Source organism: Suncus etruscus, chromosome 13, assembly GCF_024139225.1.
Source record: "Suncus etruscus isolate mSunEtr1 chromosome 13, mSunEtr1.pri.cur, whole genome shotgun sequence".
Taxonomy (NCBI): domain Eukaryota; kingdom Metazoa; phylum Chordata; class Mammalia; order Eulipotyphla; family Soricidae; genus Suncus; species Suncus etruscus.
The window spans coordinates 59,835,262-59,852,964 of NC_064860.1; the positions used below are offsets into that span (position 1 = coordinate 59,835,262).

General features: G+C 35.4%; 1 pseudogene; it reads right to left on the reverse strand.

Annotated features, from left to right (window-relative positions):
• Window positions 1–16,001: 16,001 nt before the first annotated feature.
• On the reverse strand, window positions 16,002–16,095 carry LOC126026519 (uncharacterized; annotated as a pseudogene).
• Window positions 16,096–17,703: the final 1,608 nt, after the last annotated feature.

Genomic DNA, 17,703 nt, shown 5'->3' on the forward strand with positions numbered 1-17,703 from the left:
GTGGGAGATATTATTATTCTGAGAATGTCTGTTCTAGAATATTAGCTACAATATTAGCCAAAGATAGTTACACAAACAGTTTTCATGGCAGGAACTCCTAGAAATCACTTCCGTGGTCTCTTGAAGTTGTATGAGAAATTATTCATTTTTACTAAGTGAGAGTTTTTAGTGAGAATTTCAAAATGATCATTTTTTTTGTGGTTTTTGGGTCACACCCAGCAGTGCTCAGGGGATACTCCTGGCTCCATGCTCAGAAATTGCTCCTGGCAGGCACGGGGGATCATATGGGATGCCAGGATTCTAACTGATGACCTTCTGCATGAAAGGCAAATGCCTTACCTCCATGCTATCTCTCTGGCCCCCAAAATGATCATTTTTGAGTAATCTTATGGGTTAGAGTTATTTGGACCTACATTCTGGATCCTCTTTAGTGCTTGGTGACTAAAGGTCTTTCAAAAAGAGTTCCACAAATGCTTATTAAAATTAAATGATTTTATATTTATCAGTAAAGTACTTCTGTTCTCCCCCAAGCTGTGACTTCCTCCTCTGTGTCTTCAATCTTTTATTTTTAAGTTAGTGGTGTCCATTTTGTACTGAGATGGTAAATCACTCCATCTTTTGTATAAAAAGATCAGCTTTTCTTTATTAGTCATTAAATGGATAAGAAATGCATAACTTTATCCAAAAGAGCATCTAAAAATACTTCAAAGGATAAAGGTAGGTTAATTTTAAGAGTAAGAAATCAAAGAAGGAATTCAGTGAGAAGCAACATGGAAAAAATTAGGATCGGACAGTAGAAAAGAAATGAATGGCCACACCAGCCATCTTCCCATCAGAAAAATGGTCAGCTCCTCTTTCAACCTCCAAAGGAAATAACAACCTTTGACTCTTCTATAGTATACTGTTCTGGGTTGATATATTTGGGGTCTTCTTAGAATGGGTGGAAGTAGATTCCCCCTCTACCAAAGCCACAGCAGCTCACAGCCACACTCAACGCCCTGAAGCAGAAACAACCCAGGTCTACAACTCAAATTCATTAAACTGACAAGTAACAAATTTGATTTATATATATAGATAATGGACTGTGCATCTATGTAATACCTCAAAATCGGAGTGTCAGCCATCCTTCTAATATTAGAGGAAATATGAAGGGAAAGTAACAACAGAAAACTCCCAAGCTCAATGAGATTTAATAGTAACACAGCTGGCTCAACTAGCACCAACCACACACAGCCCTGTGACTCCTAAGTTGCTGATTTTAGTAACACCTTGGAGAGATATATTTATTCAAATTGACATTCATTGATGTAAGTCTTGATAAGTCCATTTAACTTCACTAGTAACAAACCAGAGGAAGAAAATTTGTATGAGCTTGCAAAGTAGCAGGAAAGGTGGCAGGTGGGTGGGAAATTAGGGATATGGGTGAAGGGAAGATCCTAGTGCTGGTAGGATTGGGTATTTGAACATTTAGTGTCTGAAATGACTGTATCATGAAGTTTGGTAAATCATTTTGTTACAATAAAAATTAAATAAATTAAAATTAAAAGTTCACTTAAAAAATCAATGGTGAGGAGACGTGAAATGTGAAGATTTTTTGTGGGCCATACCCAGCAGGGTTTAGGGCTTACTCCTGGCTCTATGCTGAAGTATCACTCCTGGTTACCATATGTGGTTCTGGGGATCAAACCCAGGTCAGCCACTTAGGAGGCGAGCACCTTACCGGCTGTACTATTGCCCCATCTCAGAACTGGATAACCACTGACTCTGAAGGCAGGATGTCCTCTGTTAAGTTAAAGAAGGATGGGTAAATACTGCAAGACTAATGACAAGAAGACAGAGATTGAATGCAGTCTTGCACATGGTTCTCATATGTGTATGTGCATCCTTTCAGGGTTTTACACTGCATAGAATTAGTTTATTCACTCCTGTGACTATTGCACACTTCATATAAACATTCCCCTTGTGGTTTAAACAGTTCTGGAAGCAATTATGTTTCTTAGAAGAAACTCTGTGCTTACCAATTATGAGGCTATGAAAAAATTCTCTAGTCTTAAAGGTCAGCTAGATTGCTATTTCTATAAAGGACCCTTAAAATTCTCATGAAGAAATTATTGTTTGTGATTTAGGCATTTGGAACTTATATGTATATACATCTAAACATATACTTACCTAACTAATCATCTGGTTTTAGATGCTCATGTTCTATAGAAAATATAAATATACTAAACTGGTCTATAATATTCTTAATTTATGTTTTAATTTTCTAAACTTGGGAAAAATGAGAAAAGTTTTATTCTGTTAAGCACAACAGGTCTGAATTAAAATATTATACAAACAACACAATCTTCCTCTCCTATTTCTTAAAATTAAAAGAAAAAGCCACTGCTTTGAAGATCTATTCCTTTAAATTATGCATCTCGCAACTATGCAGTTAAGTTCAAAATTTTAAGCCTCAATTCATTGACAATGCAAATTATTTGCCAGCATTTGGAAGTCAAACAGGGTGAGAGGGGACAGCCTTTACATATTCCAGGTTTAATATCTAAGCACCAGATGGAAACAATTCTACAATGAAAGAAAGAAATCTGTTAGGATATTTTGGAGATCTGTTCAGTTCAACAGCACATCACTGGCCAATTTCTCAGAGGACTTATTTGAATTGCAGATACTGAAGTAAAGAACTGATTTAACCCAGAAAATGCTGAAATTTGGAGTTATTAAATTTTAATCAGTCAGTTCCTAGGTTTAAAACGTACCTGCTTTTCTTTCAATAATCACACATATTTTTGAAACTGAATTTTGAAGCAGTTAGCATGAAAGGAACAAACTATTTTTTGTGAAATTAAAATAATGAAAATTTCATTGTTCATACCTACATTTAAAGGGTATATAATATTTTTAATATTAAAAACCACTTAAAAATAGGGCCAACTCTATGCTTAGAGCCCACCAGCTCCACAGCCAGCGGACTGGAAGGAGGATATAGTGATGGCAAGGACTGAGCTCAGAGTTTTGCACAGTCTAGTCATGTGATCTACTGCAGAGGATACCTCATACCCCAAACTAAAGGGGGGACTGGGGAACGAGGTCCTGGAAACAACACCAAGAGAGAAAATTATCCACATAGGTTAGATAAAACAGGTTCAGGAACTTCCAGCACAAACTATTTGCAAGCAGGCAAAAAGGCAGCGGCAGGCAGACATACAAGGTGTGGAACCAAAACAGCTGGAAATCTCTCTGATCCAAGGTTTTTATTGGGAAGAGTAGGACCACCCTCTAGAGTGGAGAATAGGTAGAGGTACTGGGCCAATCCAGAGATTATTTCCATCGAGGTGGGAGAAGCACATGCAAAAAAAAAATCTTGATTTGGGTGAAAATCGGATACTCTAACATTCTACCACTTGAGCTATCTCCCTGGATCCTATGAAAATCTTTATCTAGGATACTTTACAGCATTAATAATTCATGATAGTAAGCAGGAAACTATAGCAATCAATTAATCTATAGAACTTTGAAAGGGTGATTTTTTTTTAAAGTGAGTCTGCTTGGTAAATAATGGTGTGACAATTATAGACTGAGGAAGTAATGGAATACTAAACAATAAATCTCAGAAAAAAAACTCTTTCATATTCATACCTGTGATTCCTGGCAAAATAAGTGTAAAAATTTGCAGCCATCTGACAGCAAAATTATGCATTACATTGTAAACTATATGTTTTGGATGAGATCCAAATTAAATACTTCCAAGAACTTGACATGATAAACATAACACATTTCTTTTCCAAACTATAGTTTGTTTAAAACTTAAAAAACCCAAAATACTATTATTATAATAGATGCTGAGAATTCCAATCCTTTCCAACTCCTTTGCTACATCTTTTTTTCATGGAAAATCGTGAAAGGACTTATTATCCTTTTCTGGTTACCATCTATGTATAATTCTTTTCAATGCTTAAAATAAACATGGTTGAACTAAAAGAAAGGAGGTAGTAGAACAGCTTGTTTATTATTTTTGGTGAAAAGAATAGGCCAAATTGACCACAAAGACTGATTGTCTTGCTCCAAATCAAGTGAGCAGAATAATCAGATTCAACCCTCTAATTTGGTCTTACCCATCTTGGTTTATTTTTGATTTTTTTGGTATATGTTTGGGCATTTAGATCTCTCCTCCTTTCCTCTATCTTCTTCTTTCCCCACCCCTTCTCCTTCTCTTTTTTTTTTTTTTTTTTTTTTTTTGGTTTTTGGGCCACACCCGGCAACGCTCAGGGGTTACACCTGGCTATGTGCTCAGAAGTTGCTCCTGGCTTGGGGGACCATATGGGACACCGGGGGATTGAACCGCGGTCCATCCAAGGCTAGCGCAGGCAAGGCAGGCACCTTACCTTTAGCTCCACCGCCCGGCCCCTCCTTCTCTCCTCCACTTTTTTCTCTTTTCCTCCCTTCACCCCTTCCCTTCCTACCATCTACTTTCCTCTCCACTCTCTTCTAGTCTCTTTCTCTTTCTTCCACTTAATCTACCTTCCCCTCCTTTTCTTCTCACATCCCTCCCCTCTTCTTCCCTCCCCTCCTGTCCCTTTCCTTCCTCTTCCTCTTCCCACCACTCCCCTCCCCTTTCTTTTATACTTCCTACTCCTCTCTCCTCTACTTCCTTTTCTTTTTTTTCTCTTCCTTTGTTTGTGGTGCAAAAAATTTACCTATGATTTCACAAATACACACACACACACACACACACACACACACACACACACACGTTCTGTATAACTGAGCCACATTTCTGATGAATTGTTGGACAATTTGAACAGATTTGGCATTGTGGTAAGGGGTAATGAAAAGTACTGTTTAACAACATGTAAAAGAACAGAAAAATCATTAAGGAGGCTAGTGAATAAACTCTTCTCTGTGGTCACCTATATGATTGAGATTTTGTTTCTCAGAAAGGAATCCTAAAGAGTCATGTCTTTGAGATAATTTTAATATTTTAGAATATTAATTGCTAATATTAACTCAGTATTAATATAAGAAAATAGATACTTTTATTCTCTCAGAATTTGGGGGAGCAATATAATAACTTAAGTTTTCTTCTTTGGATTTTACTTGCAGGTTGCACACATTGTAGGACAATATGGAGAAGTTTTCTCAAATAATTTCATTTGCTCTGAAAAGATGAAACTAAACATGTGAAGGAAAACTATTTCACAGATTAAGAAACCCTCATTCTAATGTCACATTTTGCAATTAATCAAATATTTTCTTTCAGCACTGAGCTTATCTATTATGTAAAATATGAATGCTGGTTTAGATGACTTCTTTTTTTTTTTTTTTTTTTTTTGGTTTTTGGGCCACACCCATTTGACGCTCAGGGGTTACTCCTGGCTATGCGCTCAGAAATCGCCCCTGGCTTGGGGGGACCATATGGGACGCCGGGGGATCGAACCGCGGTCCTACGCTAGCGCTTGCAAGGTAGACAGCTTACCTCTAGCGCCACCTTCCCGGCCCCGGTTTAGATGACTTCTAAGTGTCTTAATACTCTGAAAATCTATGTCCTTTTGCTTTACTCTAAGAAAAATATATTATCCAACTTATTATACTGACTGACAGAGAACATAGTAAACATAAAACAAATAAATATATAAATATATATATACTCACAATTATATTTTCTTTCTAATCTATAGAATTGTAGAAATATGTGCCTTCCAAATATTGTTTGGAAAATTGATTAGAAATTAATTAGAAAATTTAGTTTTTTTATGTTTTGTGCCACACCAAGTAATCTCAAGCAGCCTTTTTTTTTTTTTTTTAGCTTTATGCCCAGGGAACACTTCTGGAGGTACTTAGGAGGGACCATATATCTTGCTGGGGACTAAATTTGGGTGGTTACACACAGGCATGGAATAGAAAAGTTGGGCCAATAATAGCCAGTTTTACATACTGAAGGGATTTTAAAATTTATTTAATCTTATCTTATTGTAGTAGCATGGTTGACAGTAGTATTGGTATTTATGTTATTGGCTTATGAAGTTACTGAAGCACCACTACCACTCATGTGCCCCAAACATTCCACCACTGTTGGCCACTGTTCCTAGGTCATTTCTAGTGTGCCTTCTCCCTTTTTTTGCTTGGTATCCCCACTTTTTCTGCTTGGTAACATCTATGGCATGAGCCCAAGGTTTGTTTTTATGAGACACTCTCTACTTCATGAGTTAGAATTAAAAACAAATTGATAACTACTTTCTTAGGCTTTCTGAATATATCATCATTTAACTATAAATTTAAAGTTCGTTTTTCATCCTGATTTCATATTAAAGTCACTGGGGTGTGTTATTCCTAACACCCTATATTTTTTACGAATAAGTTAAAAATACTTTGAGTGTATCTGCATTAAATTACAGAAGAATGTAGAGGAATTGTAGGAATGTAGCAATCTTAGTGAAGATCTTTTCTAATTTATTGATTCTAGATGGTACAATACAGTAAAATAATTCAAGTGGGATGAGAATAAGAAATCTATTTCACAACTTCTTTGTATTTTCAGTGATGAATTTTGGTATTTTAAAATCTCACTTTAATTTATTTATTAAATATAATAATACAAGGAAAGAGAAGATTGGGGGAACAGAAGAGTAGGCCAACTGGTGAATAAATAAGGGACTTGGTTAATGAAGCTGAGCTTTTGATGATGCTAAAGTGAGGTAACTCGGTATAACAAAACCATAAAAGTAAGCATGTAACAAGCAATAATAAGTAGAGAGGCTGGGTGGGGAGACGGAGGAAAATTTGGGTTATTCGTGGAGGAATGTTAATACTGATGATAGGTTGGAGTTGGAACATAGAAGGTCTGAAACTCCTTGTAAATCATACTGCCTAAGAAAAAATATTATATTGACATATTTGATTCTTTTACGGTGTATATTTGCAAAATAGAGAAGTCATTAGAACTTTACCAGGGAGAACTTATGCTGAATAAAACAGTAGGAGAAATAATTCAAAGCTGTGTTTTATTTGCTGTTATTGAACCTATTGGGAGTCTTGAGTCTCCTCTTCAGGCAGGTGTGTAACACTAGAGATATATCTTGAGGAAGACTAGCAGCATGACCTTACACAGATGACAGAATTATTCAGGAAACAGGTATAATGCTATGATGCTTTGGCTTCTGTTGTTTAACTTTGTGGTGTCATCATCTCAGAGGGAGCATCTTCTCTGCCCTTCAAAGGATAGAGAGGACCATTTACTTCTCCAAGGTCTTATTGATTTAAATAATATACCTCTGTTTAATCAATCTTATTCTTTTCAGATGCTGATAACTGCAGAACCAAACCAGTGAATTACCTGAACCCTTATCAAGAACTGGGTAGCATGAGATTTTAACCCTTCTTATAGGTAGAGCCTATAGTCCTTTGCCAATATGAAGAAATTACAAAAGATGGGCCTTCACCCACAATTCCCCTTTAATGACTTGTAAGGTGGTAAAATCTCTAGGGAAAGTGTGCACAGGAGGATTAGCAGGAATTCTATCAGGGAATAGTGGCAAGAGGGGTCATGGGATATCAACTAGCTAAGGCCATTGACGTCAATGGGAAATTACACTATGCCTACGTGTCCCAGAGGTCAGGGCATATAGAAAGAATTAACCAGACACTAATATCTAAATATAATGGGTGATGAAGGAGCAAAGATTGTGGCTTTCTCTGGTAATAGTTAAGGGTAAAAGAATTAGCTCCAGGTTCGGGGTTGGGCGGGGGAGCATTTTTGTCTGATCCAGTGCAGGAAAGCAACAACTCTCAGTTCTCTCTCTTGGCAACTGGATTTTAGGGCCCTATGTTGTTTACTCCACCACAACAGCTATTTAAGTTGTAGGATTGGAGAAGACACAGCAACCTTTTTTCTCTTCTCAGTGGAGAGTCACAGCCTGAATGATAAGGATCCCCTGCAGATCCAGCTGACTCAGCTCCCAGGATCTGGATAGAATGCAGATAGTCCTGATGCTTCTGCTGACAATGGTAACTGCAGCAGTGACTGTGGGAAGACTGGTAAGAATGAACATCAGATATGCTTGTGAACTATGATTGGACTCTTAAGCAAACTGTGGATGAAGGGTTTGTGGGTCAAACTGTCACCCCAGGAGTTCCTCCCCTAAACTTTTACTTATATAAAAAAGAGAAGCCATTATAATTATTCATTTTTAGGATCCTTTTTTATTTCAAAGCCAATGTCCATTCCCATTAGCCATTCATTATCTTTATTCTCAACAAGTTCCAGTCCCTAATTAACAATCTTCTTTTGTTCATGTGAGTTGATCAACTGGGCACACTTTCTATAGATAAAATCATAAAGCATTCTGGTTCTTTTATTTAGCATAACTTTTTCAAGGTCCTGCATGTTATACTGTGAGTCAAAATTTCATGTATTTTTTTATTGATCGATCATATTTTATTGGGTGAATATGGCGCATTTTATTTTTCCCATAATTGACTTACTAAATTCAGTAATCAATTGAGTATTTTCAGTTTCCACATTATAATTATTATGTATATTACTGCTTTGATATTTCCGTGTAATTTTGGGCATTCAATGTTCTAACACCAAACCCAGAGTGTCAGCTTTCTTCTATCAATGATACTAGGTTGTCTCCCTTCCTCCATCCTGCCTCCTCCTCTGACTTTCTGAAAAAGCCTGAGAAGAATAGAGAGTAGATCCTCTTTGAAAATATGGAAGAACTCAATAGTGAACCCAACTTCATCTAAGTTCTAGTTGTTGAGAAGAAATTTGATTACTGTTCTGATTTCCAGGTAATAATTAACTTGTTCAGGTATTTCACTTTTTCTTTATTAAGTCCTGGGAGGGTTTAGATTCCAAAAATTTATTTATTCCTTCTATGCTTTACAATTTTATGCTATACAGTTATTCATGGCATTCTTGTATGATCTTTTGAATTTCTGTGTTGTTATAATTTCTCTCTTTTCATCAGTCTGATTTACTAGTTTTCAACATATTTTTTCCTATGTGATAGATATATATGTTTTTACAGAGATTTTTTTTTCAATTTTGTTGTTTGGTCCATATCTGATGATGGTGCATGGACTTAGTTGGAGTACTACACTGTACACAGGGGACTCTATGGTAGGATCAGCCACAGGCAGGACAAGCACCTTAACTTTTAACTCTCTATATTCTAGAGTTTTAACTTCTTATTTATTTATATATTAATTAATGGATTTATTATTTATTTAAATTTTTTGCAGGTGACGTTCAGGGATTGCTCCTGGCTATGTATGTACCAAGAAATTGCTCCTGGCTTGGGGGACCATATGGGATGCCGGGGGATAGAACAGTGGTCAGTCCTAGGTCAGCAGCATGCAAAGCAAAAACTTTACCGCTACGCCACCGCTCTGGTCCCTAATTGATTTATTTATATATTTATTTATTTTTTGATTTTTGGGCCACACCCAGTAATGCTCAGGGGTTACTCCTGGCTATGTGCTCAGAAGTTGCTCCTGGCTTGGGGGACCATATGGGACACCGGGGGATCGAACCACTGTCCATCCTCGGCTAGCGCAGGCAAGGCAGGCACCTTACCTTTAGCGCCACCGCCCGGCCCCTAATTGATTTATTTTTAATGAGACATTGTGAATTACAAAGTTTTTCATGTTTAGGTTTCAGATATGCCAGGTTACAACATAATTCCCTTCACCAGTGTCCACTTCCCTCCACCAATGCCCCCTGTTTCCCTCCCACCCCACAGTTTGCCTCTATTTCAGAAGCCAGTCACTTTCCCCCCTCAATAGCTGTCTTTACTGTTTCCTTCCTTAAACTACCCCAACCCCACTCCACCCACATCCTGGTGCAAGCTACTTACTGAAGACCTATTCCACTTTGGGCATTTATTATTTACCTACTATGTTTTTGTGTATACTACATGTTAGTGAAATCATTCTGTGTCTGTCACTCTTTCTGTCTGACAAATTTAATTAGAACTATACGCTCCAGATCTATGTATATAGCAGCAAATGATATGACTTCATCTTTTCATACTGTGGAGTAAAAAAAATGATTTGTATTGTATTTATGTACCACAGGTTTTTTTAAAAAAAAATAAAAAAAAATCTGTTCTTGGGCACCTTGGTTGTTTCCAGATTTTGACTATTGTGAATAGTGTTCAATGAACATAGAAGCATATATAACAATTCTGCATTATGCTTTTGGGTCCTTAGGTAGATAAAGAGTCAAATTTCTGGGTCATATAGAAGTGACATAACTCATTAATTTTATTTTATTTATTAATTTTATTTGAATTTTTCTTTTATGTCTCTCTCTCTATATATATATTTGAGACTGTTAGTAAAGTCCTATTATATATAACTTCAGGGGTATTTCACTAGTACTATCAAGTTCCATTTCACATTAAATTTGACAAGTTCCCTAGAGACCATATATTATAGTATTCTATGCAGTAAGTAAAAATGGAACAAAGTGAGTATTTCTTACTCTAAGAACTATAACCTTGTCTTCATAATTATATATATTTATAATTGTGTAAATTTATATGTGTGTAAATAAATATATTCCTCAAGGTTGGTGTCTGATAGTATTTACAGTAATTATAGGGTTTCATTGATTTGTGCTTTCTAAGGATGTTAAACCAATATTTTCTTATGTGATGGAAGAGAGCTTAATTCTAAACAGCAACTATAACATATACTATACCTTAGGCTTTCATAAAATATCTAATTTATCTCTACTAGAAACATAAAGACTATTTTCTAAAAAAATTAGTTCTGCTCTTTTTTGAGTATCCATTGTCTCTAATCTCTTGATCCACTATGCCTTCGGAAGTGGTATTGTTCTGTACTGTGATGTCTTATTTGTATATTTGGGTTACAATATTAAACCTATAATTATGAGATTACTTAAAGTATAGTCTATAATTTTTGTGAATTTAATCTATAAGGTTACTAGAATTCTTGATTACTTTATATGCGATCAAAGAAAATTTGTCCTATGCCCACACTATTCCCTCTTTTTCTTCAGAGGCCAAGGCCATTCTGTGCTATGTTCTTGTTGCACTGCACTTAGGAGAGGGGTTTTGAATACTCTAGAGAGAAAATATTATCCTTCTAGGGATTTAAGTTGCAAATGCATTCATTTCTTTTTGTCAGAATTATTCTTTATTAACAGCATTACACATTTTCAGCCTTAAATTCAATAGATCAGGATGCTTCACTGAAAAATCTTTCTTAATAAGTGTTTTGAATGCTTTATTCACATTGAATAAATCACCAAAGGCTAGATTTATGCAGTATTGCAAACAGCCTCCAGATCTCAGTGGTATAACATAATAAATACTACACATTCATCTTTTTCTTGACTAGGGGCTTTGCCTATTCTGATATTTTAGAAATATATTGACAGAGACTCTATTTCAATGTTTTCAAGATTCCAGGTCAGGAATCAAAACAGCAAATTGTACGTGCATAGTTAAAAATTTCTACACCAAGTTATTTCATGCTACTTCTATTCATATTATGTGGGCTAAATCAATCATACTTTATTTGAAACAGCAACATGGTACTCCCTGTCTAGAAGTAGGAAGAATAAAAGCATAGCAGGAGTCTGAGAGATAATACAGTGGGCAAGGCTCTTCTCTTTCACTGGATGACCTGGAATCCCTGAATATAGAGTTAGGAGTACACCCTGAGACACCAGTGGATATTCCCACTCCCACCCCTCCAATAAAAGAAAAAAAAGGAAAATAAAAAATACAATTTTTACACTATATAATAGTTCTACAATCTAGTGATGTGAAATACTACAGAACTCAGTTTATCAAGAAGATGAAGTGGGAGGGTGAGAGACCTTGGTGGAGAGATTTGGCACTCTTATGGTGAATGTGGTGTTGGAACATTATATAGCCTAAGACTTATTATTAATAGTATTGTAAATTTTTTGGGGGGAGAATCATACCTGGCAAAGCTCAGGGGTTATTTCTGGCACTATTACTCCAGGCAATGCTTGGTGAAATTTATAGGATGCCTGAGATTAAACTTGGGTTGACCCTGGTCAAGGCATGCATTTTAATCTGTCCTATTGTTCTGGCCCAATAGTATAGTAAATTGTGGTGCCAAAATAAAAATTTAAATTAAAAGATCTTTAATCAAAATTGTTATGGCTCAAGTCATACACTCCTTGACTGAAAAAAAAAAACCTGAAGAAACATCATGGCTTCAGAGCCACATGCTACTGGACAGTAAAGGAGAGCAATTGCAAACTGCACCAATGGCTTAACAATGAATGATGCAAACATTAAAATAATATGTTTCAGCTGTAGTGATGGTCAGGGGTAGGGCATTTGCCTTGCACAGGCTGACCTAGGATGGACCAAGACTCAACCCCTGGCATCCCATATGGTCCCCCAAGCCAGGAGAGATTTCTGAACGCATAGCTAGAAATAACCCCTGAGCATCACACCCAGGCGTGACCCCATTGTGGCCCCCCTGCAAAAAAAAAAAAAAAACCAAACAACCAAAAATATGTTCCCATGGTTTGCTTGATACAAGCAGCAGTTGTGCACAATAGCCAAAATTGAATAGTTTGCCTACTCACTGAAAACAGAAAAAAAATATAACATGTGTGTAGCATTACATAATCTTTTAACAATGAAGTGAATAAGGAATGACTTTGGTTATTTTCCTTCCTTCAGGACTTCATTGGTCCCTTCATATGATCACCAACAGTGGCATTTTCCCTCAGGATGAAGGATCATGATTTAGAGGGACTCACTTTACGTGTTGGGAGTACATAGTCCACATAACAATAAAGAATTAGAATATATAATATGTAATGAGTACAAACTAATTAAAATGCTCTCTTGTTGCTATTCTATAGTCAAAGTGAAAAGTTAATGGAATTTTCTTCCCTCACTTTTAATGATCTTTGGAAACTTTCCAGACGATTCCATTTTATTTGTTTTGCTTGTTGGTGATGTTCATGATAATGGTACCGTTAATGATGAAACAGATTAGACTTGCAAAAGTTGAACAGCTCACATTTTCTAGGAAGTCTCAAGTTTTCTGCAGTATTGGATATGAAACAGTCTCTCTGTGATATATTCAGGTAGAATTAAATTCAAACTGGAAACATGTTTACTTTTCTATTCGTTATATAAGCTCTCAAGACATTTGGGTACATCAGTATATTTTCACATCACAGAGATTTCCATTTTATTTCCCCAAATGTTGTTTCCTCTTCTGCTCAATTTGAAATTACTCCTTCAGAAGATACTTATATTTATATTTATATTATCAGTGGACCCTTTTCAAAAAGAGTTAGTTAAATTTTGATAGGAATAAAGTCTTTCTAATTTGCTTACTTAGGGACTTGTATTTTTATGTGAGCTTAACTGTCTAATTTTAAAATGCTTATATATGATAGAGATTATTTGTAATGGTACAGACAATTTAGATCAAGTGGAAACATTTAGAGTTATACAATACTAAAGTATATAATTTGTATTACACTTATTAATGTTTACAATGTTCTGTCAGCTTGCTAAATTAAGCTCAACAGTACTTATATCCATGTGTTCAATTTTCTTATATGCCAAAAATTATACTTTACTTCAGATTAAGCAATTTTGTAATTATTGCTTATAAAATGACTCCAGTTGATCTGTCTCTGACTTTGCAGTATCAATTTTATGGGCTTTTTTTCTTCCCTCCAGATCATTTTGAACACAGTTTCAGTTTTTTTTTGTGGCTTCACAAATCGTCTTACAGACCAGTGGCATAAAACAGCAGCTATTTTTTATTTTGAATTCTGTCAAATGTTTAATTCAGTCAAAGATTCAAGCAGAGCTCAGGGTTGATGTTTCTGCTTTTCCTTATATTGACTGAAGCAAATAAACTGGGGCTGAAGGATTTCAAACCACTATACTCATTTATCTGGGATCTTGTTACCAAATGTTGCAGGATATTTAGATTCTTTTCCGGGTGTCAGGACTCCTTTTGTGTAGTGTCCCATCATTTAGTTATATTTCTAAGTCTCTTTCTATGAGAGGTGACTTCTGAAGGAATAGAAGCAAAGTTTAAAGACCAATTACGACACTAATTTATAATGATACAGAGTCATTCCCACCATGTTCTATTGGCCAAATAAGACACAAGCATATCTTTGAGTCTAGAGTGGAGATAGACTCCTGTAGAGGAAGAGAGTTGTAAAGGTTTGGACGGCACATCTGACTGGGGCATCTATATGTCACAAACACAAATGAATAAGTTACATTTTAGAGACTACTATTATTGGATTCACAGTAAATTCTACTTTTAGAGATATGTGGACTGGTCAAAACTACAATTGACTTAAGCTTTGTTACTGGGCAAAATATTTTAGAGTACATGCTATACTAAAATTACTCTAAACATAGTTTCATTATTGTTACTTGGTCAAATAAAAATATATATAATTAGTCAAAAAACTTGATTAAACAGTCAAAAAAGCACAGATTATGATAAAAGAAGACATATTTTAAAAAGGAAGTTATCTCTTGATTATAGGAAATAATATTATCCTAAAAACTATAGGTCTTCCTTTCAAATAGTGACCAATAATAAGTTATTAATTGTATAATTATAACTGTTTCATAAAAATAATTTTATAACTACAAGTTTGTTTCATTTGTATAATTTAATTTTAAAGTTAATTTTATCTTTGTACAGAACTATAATATATCAGATGATTACTAATTTTTAATATCTCTTGGTTTTTGGATTTTACCTTGTGATGCATAAGAATTACTTCTGGCTCTGTGCTCAGGTCTCAGTCCTTGTGGGACCGTGGGGATTGCATAGGATACCAAGGATCAAACCTGGTTAAACCACATGCAAGGTAAGTGCCCTACCTACTATACTAATGTGAATTTTAGAATTGAATAGGCCTTTCAACATGTTCTAGTAGTTTTCTATTCTCTATTGTACTATAAGAACTTGGCACATTTGTAACCCTTTGGTTACTTCACTGTCTTCATTAGAAAAATGGGAAAATAATTTGTAACATAAATGTAATATTTTTGGTGACTAAGTGATATCCAATGGTATATTTTCTATGTGACATCTGAGAGCACCCAGTAACTTTTAGTTGAGTTTATTTTTGCAGTAATATGATTAATAATAGATATTTTTAAAAATTTTTATTGTAACTGAAGTGCATTACACAGAATTATTTATGGTACATAGTGACAATGAATGAAGGGCATTCTCACCACCAATGGTGTCCTCCCTCCACTCCTGTTCCCAGCATGTCTCCCAAATCTCCCTCCTTTACCCCCCCCCCCCCCCAGCATACTAGTGTAACTGGTCTCCACTTTACAGCTTGTTGTAGATTGGGTATCTATTCTGTCATTGACTTTGGGTTGGATGCTCCAGTCTGGTCATTTTTTATTTGCATTTCATGTTCATATGACTGGTCCTGGTATCATCATTCCCCCCCTCAATTTATGAGGCTGAATGATTCAAATTATGCTTTTCTGTTGGAGATAAAAAGGTTAAGGAAAAGAGAAGAAAAATTTGGTATCAACTACCAAAAAGAATCACCAAATAATATCCACAAGAGTGAAAAAGAAAAAAGTGGAAGAAAAAGGAGAAGGAGGGGCCGGCAAGGTGGTGCTAGAGGTAAGGTGTTTGCCTTGCAAGCGCTAGCCAAGGAAGGACCGCAGTTCAATCCCCCGGCATCCCATATGGTCCCCCCCAAGCCAGGGGCAATTTCTGAGCGCTTAGCCAGGAGTAATCCCTGAGCATCAAACGGGTGTGGTCTGAAAAAAAATTAAAGAAAAAAAGGAGAAGGAAAATAATATCAAAAACAAACAAAACAAAACAAGAAAAAGGAATGCTGGAGTGGTAGGGTTTGGTGTTCCCCCACTTTTTTTTTTTTAAATAATTGCTATTTTTATTTATTCTTACGATTGAAGAGGCTTGGAGAGGCTAAAAGACTTTGGCAAAAATATATACTTAGTGGCTTTAGAACTTGAATTTTTATTAATTTAATTTTTAAATTGATAAGAACAGATACTATACTTGATCTTAGCCAAAAGGCTGAGAAGTGATTTATTTATTTTTTAAAAATTAAAAAATTCAGGTGATGCTCAGGGCTTATTCCTGGTGGTGCTAAGGGGACCATATGACATACATGCAAGGCAAGCACCCTACCCATTGTACTCTCTTTGGCCCCTTGAATTATTATTTTATAAATTTATTTATTTATTTTTGGCCATCCCCAGCGTTGCTTTATGCTTATTGCTGGCTATGTATTCTTGGATCACTCCTGATTGTTCTCAGAGGACCACAGAAAGTGCCAGAATTGAACAAGGCATTGGTTGCATGCATGGCAAACATCTTAATCTCTGAAATAGTCCTCTGGTCCATGAATCTGGGGTTGTAAACTCTAAGACCAATATCAGTGATTTTCCTTCAACAAGATTGTTGAAGGAGTTATTAAGAAGTCCTTGGTGAAAAGTTAAGAGTGATTATGGAAACTGCTGGTGAAATTGTCTTTATACAGAAAAGACAAAATTACTAAATGTAAATATAAAAAGTTAGATAATTATTCTCAAAATGTTATCATCAAATTAAAAGTTAATTTAAGTAATTATATTAAAACTAAACTTTTCTTTCTGGGATCTCTTTATTTGAGATAAGTAAATTTATTTGTAGTTTCAAAGCTTTGGTCAAATTCCAACAAAAGAAGTGGAAAGTTTTACATAAAGCTGCTGAACCACTTATTAAAGTTAAACAAAACGGGTGCTATTTGGTTTAAAGAACATAGCTGCTGGCACTTCTGCTTTAATTAAAATGATTCCACACAGTTCTACTTCAATTTTATTAGAAAGACAACATTCAGTCTTGTAAAGAAATATTGCTTGAGCTGGTGTCATTAGAAGCCAATAGAAAAGAGATAATATGAAGTCTGTTTAACTGCATTTGTCCTTAATAAAACATTGGTCCTTAAACCTATTCACCTACTTGCTCCTGGCTGTACCTGCTGACGCTCACTTTTACTCATTAGTTTAGTCATTTCATGGTTTGTCATTTTAGGGACACATATGCTTCCTATTAACAATAATGAATTAATGGTGACTTGTGTAATATGATAGCAAAATTCAGTAAAAATTCTATTTGAACTTAATTCTGTGAGATATGAACAGAAACCACAAAGGAGCACTCTGATCTACACTGAAGAATAAATTGCCTACTGCTCTAGTTTGCAATTAATGAAAAGTCCTCAGGAAATCCCAAATTCTGATTAAAGAGACTTGATTATGATTAATGTATCCAAATTAACTGCCAAAAAAGGAAGCCACCACATAATTATCTACATTGTTCCTTCAATTTTAGATTCCTAAGGCTACTGATATCTGTACCCTTTGCTCTAATACTTAAAGATGTATATTTAGTTTTTAATTTTTGATCAGTATAGAATTATCCTTTGTTGCTGCATGTAGAAAATATACAATATTTTTAATTTTAATTTTTCCTCTCTCTATTTTATAAAAAGAGTAGCACCACTATTTCTGGCATGTTCCCAGGAATCCAGGATGACAATTTCAAATGCACTTTGTCAAATCTCAGCCTTTACATTCTGTGGAACTTGGTTGAAATTTAGGTTAACAAGACTTATTTTTTTCCTATGTATTACATAAAAAGCCATGGATTTTA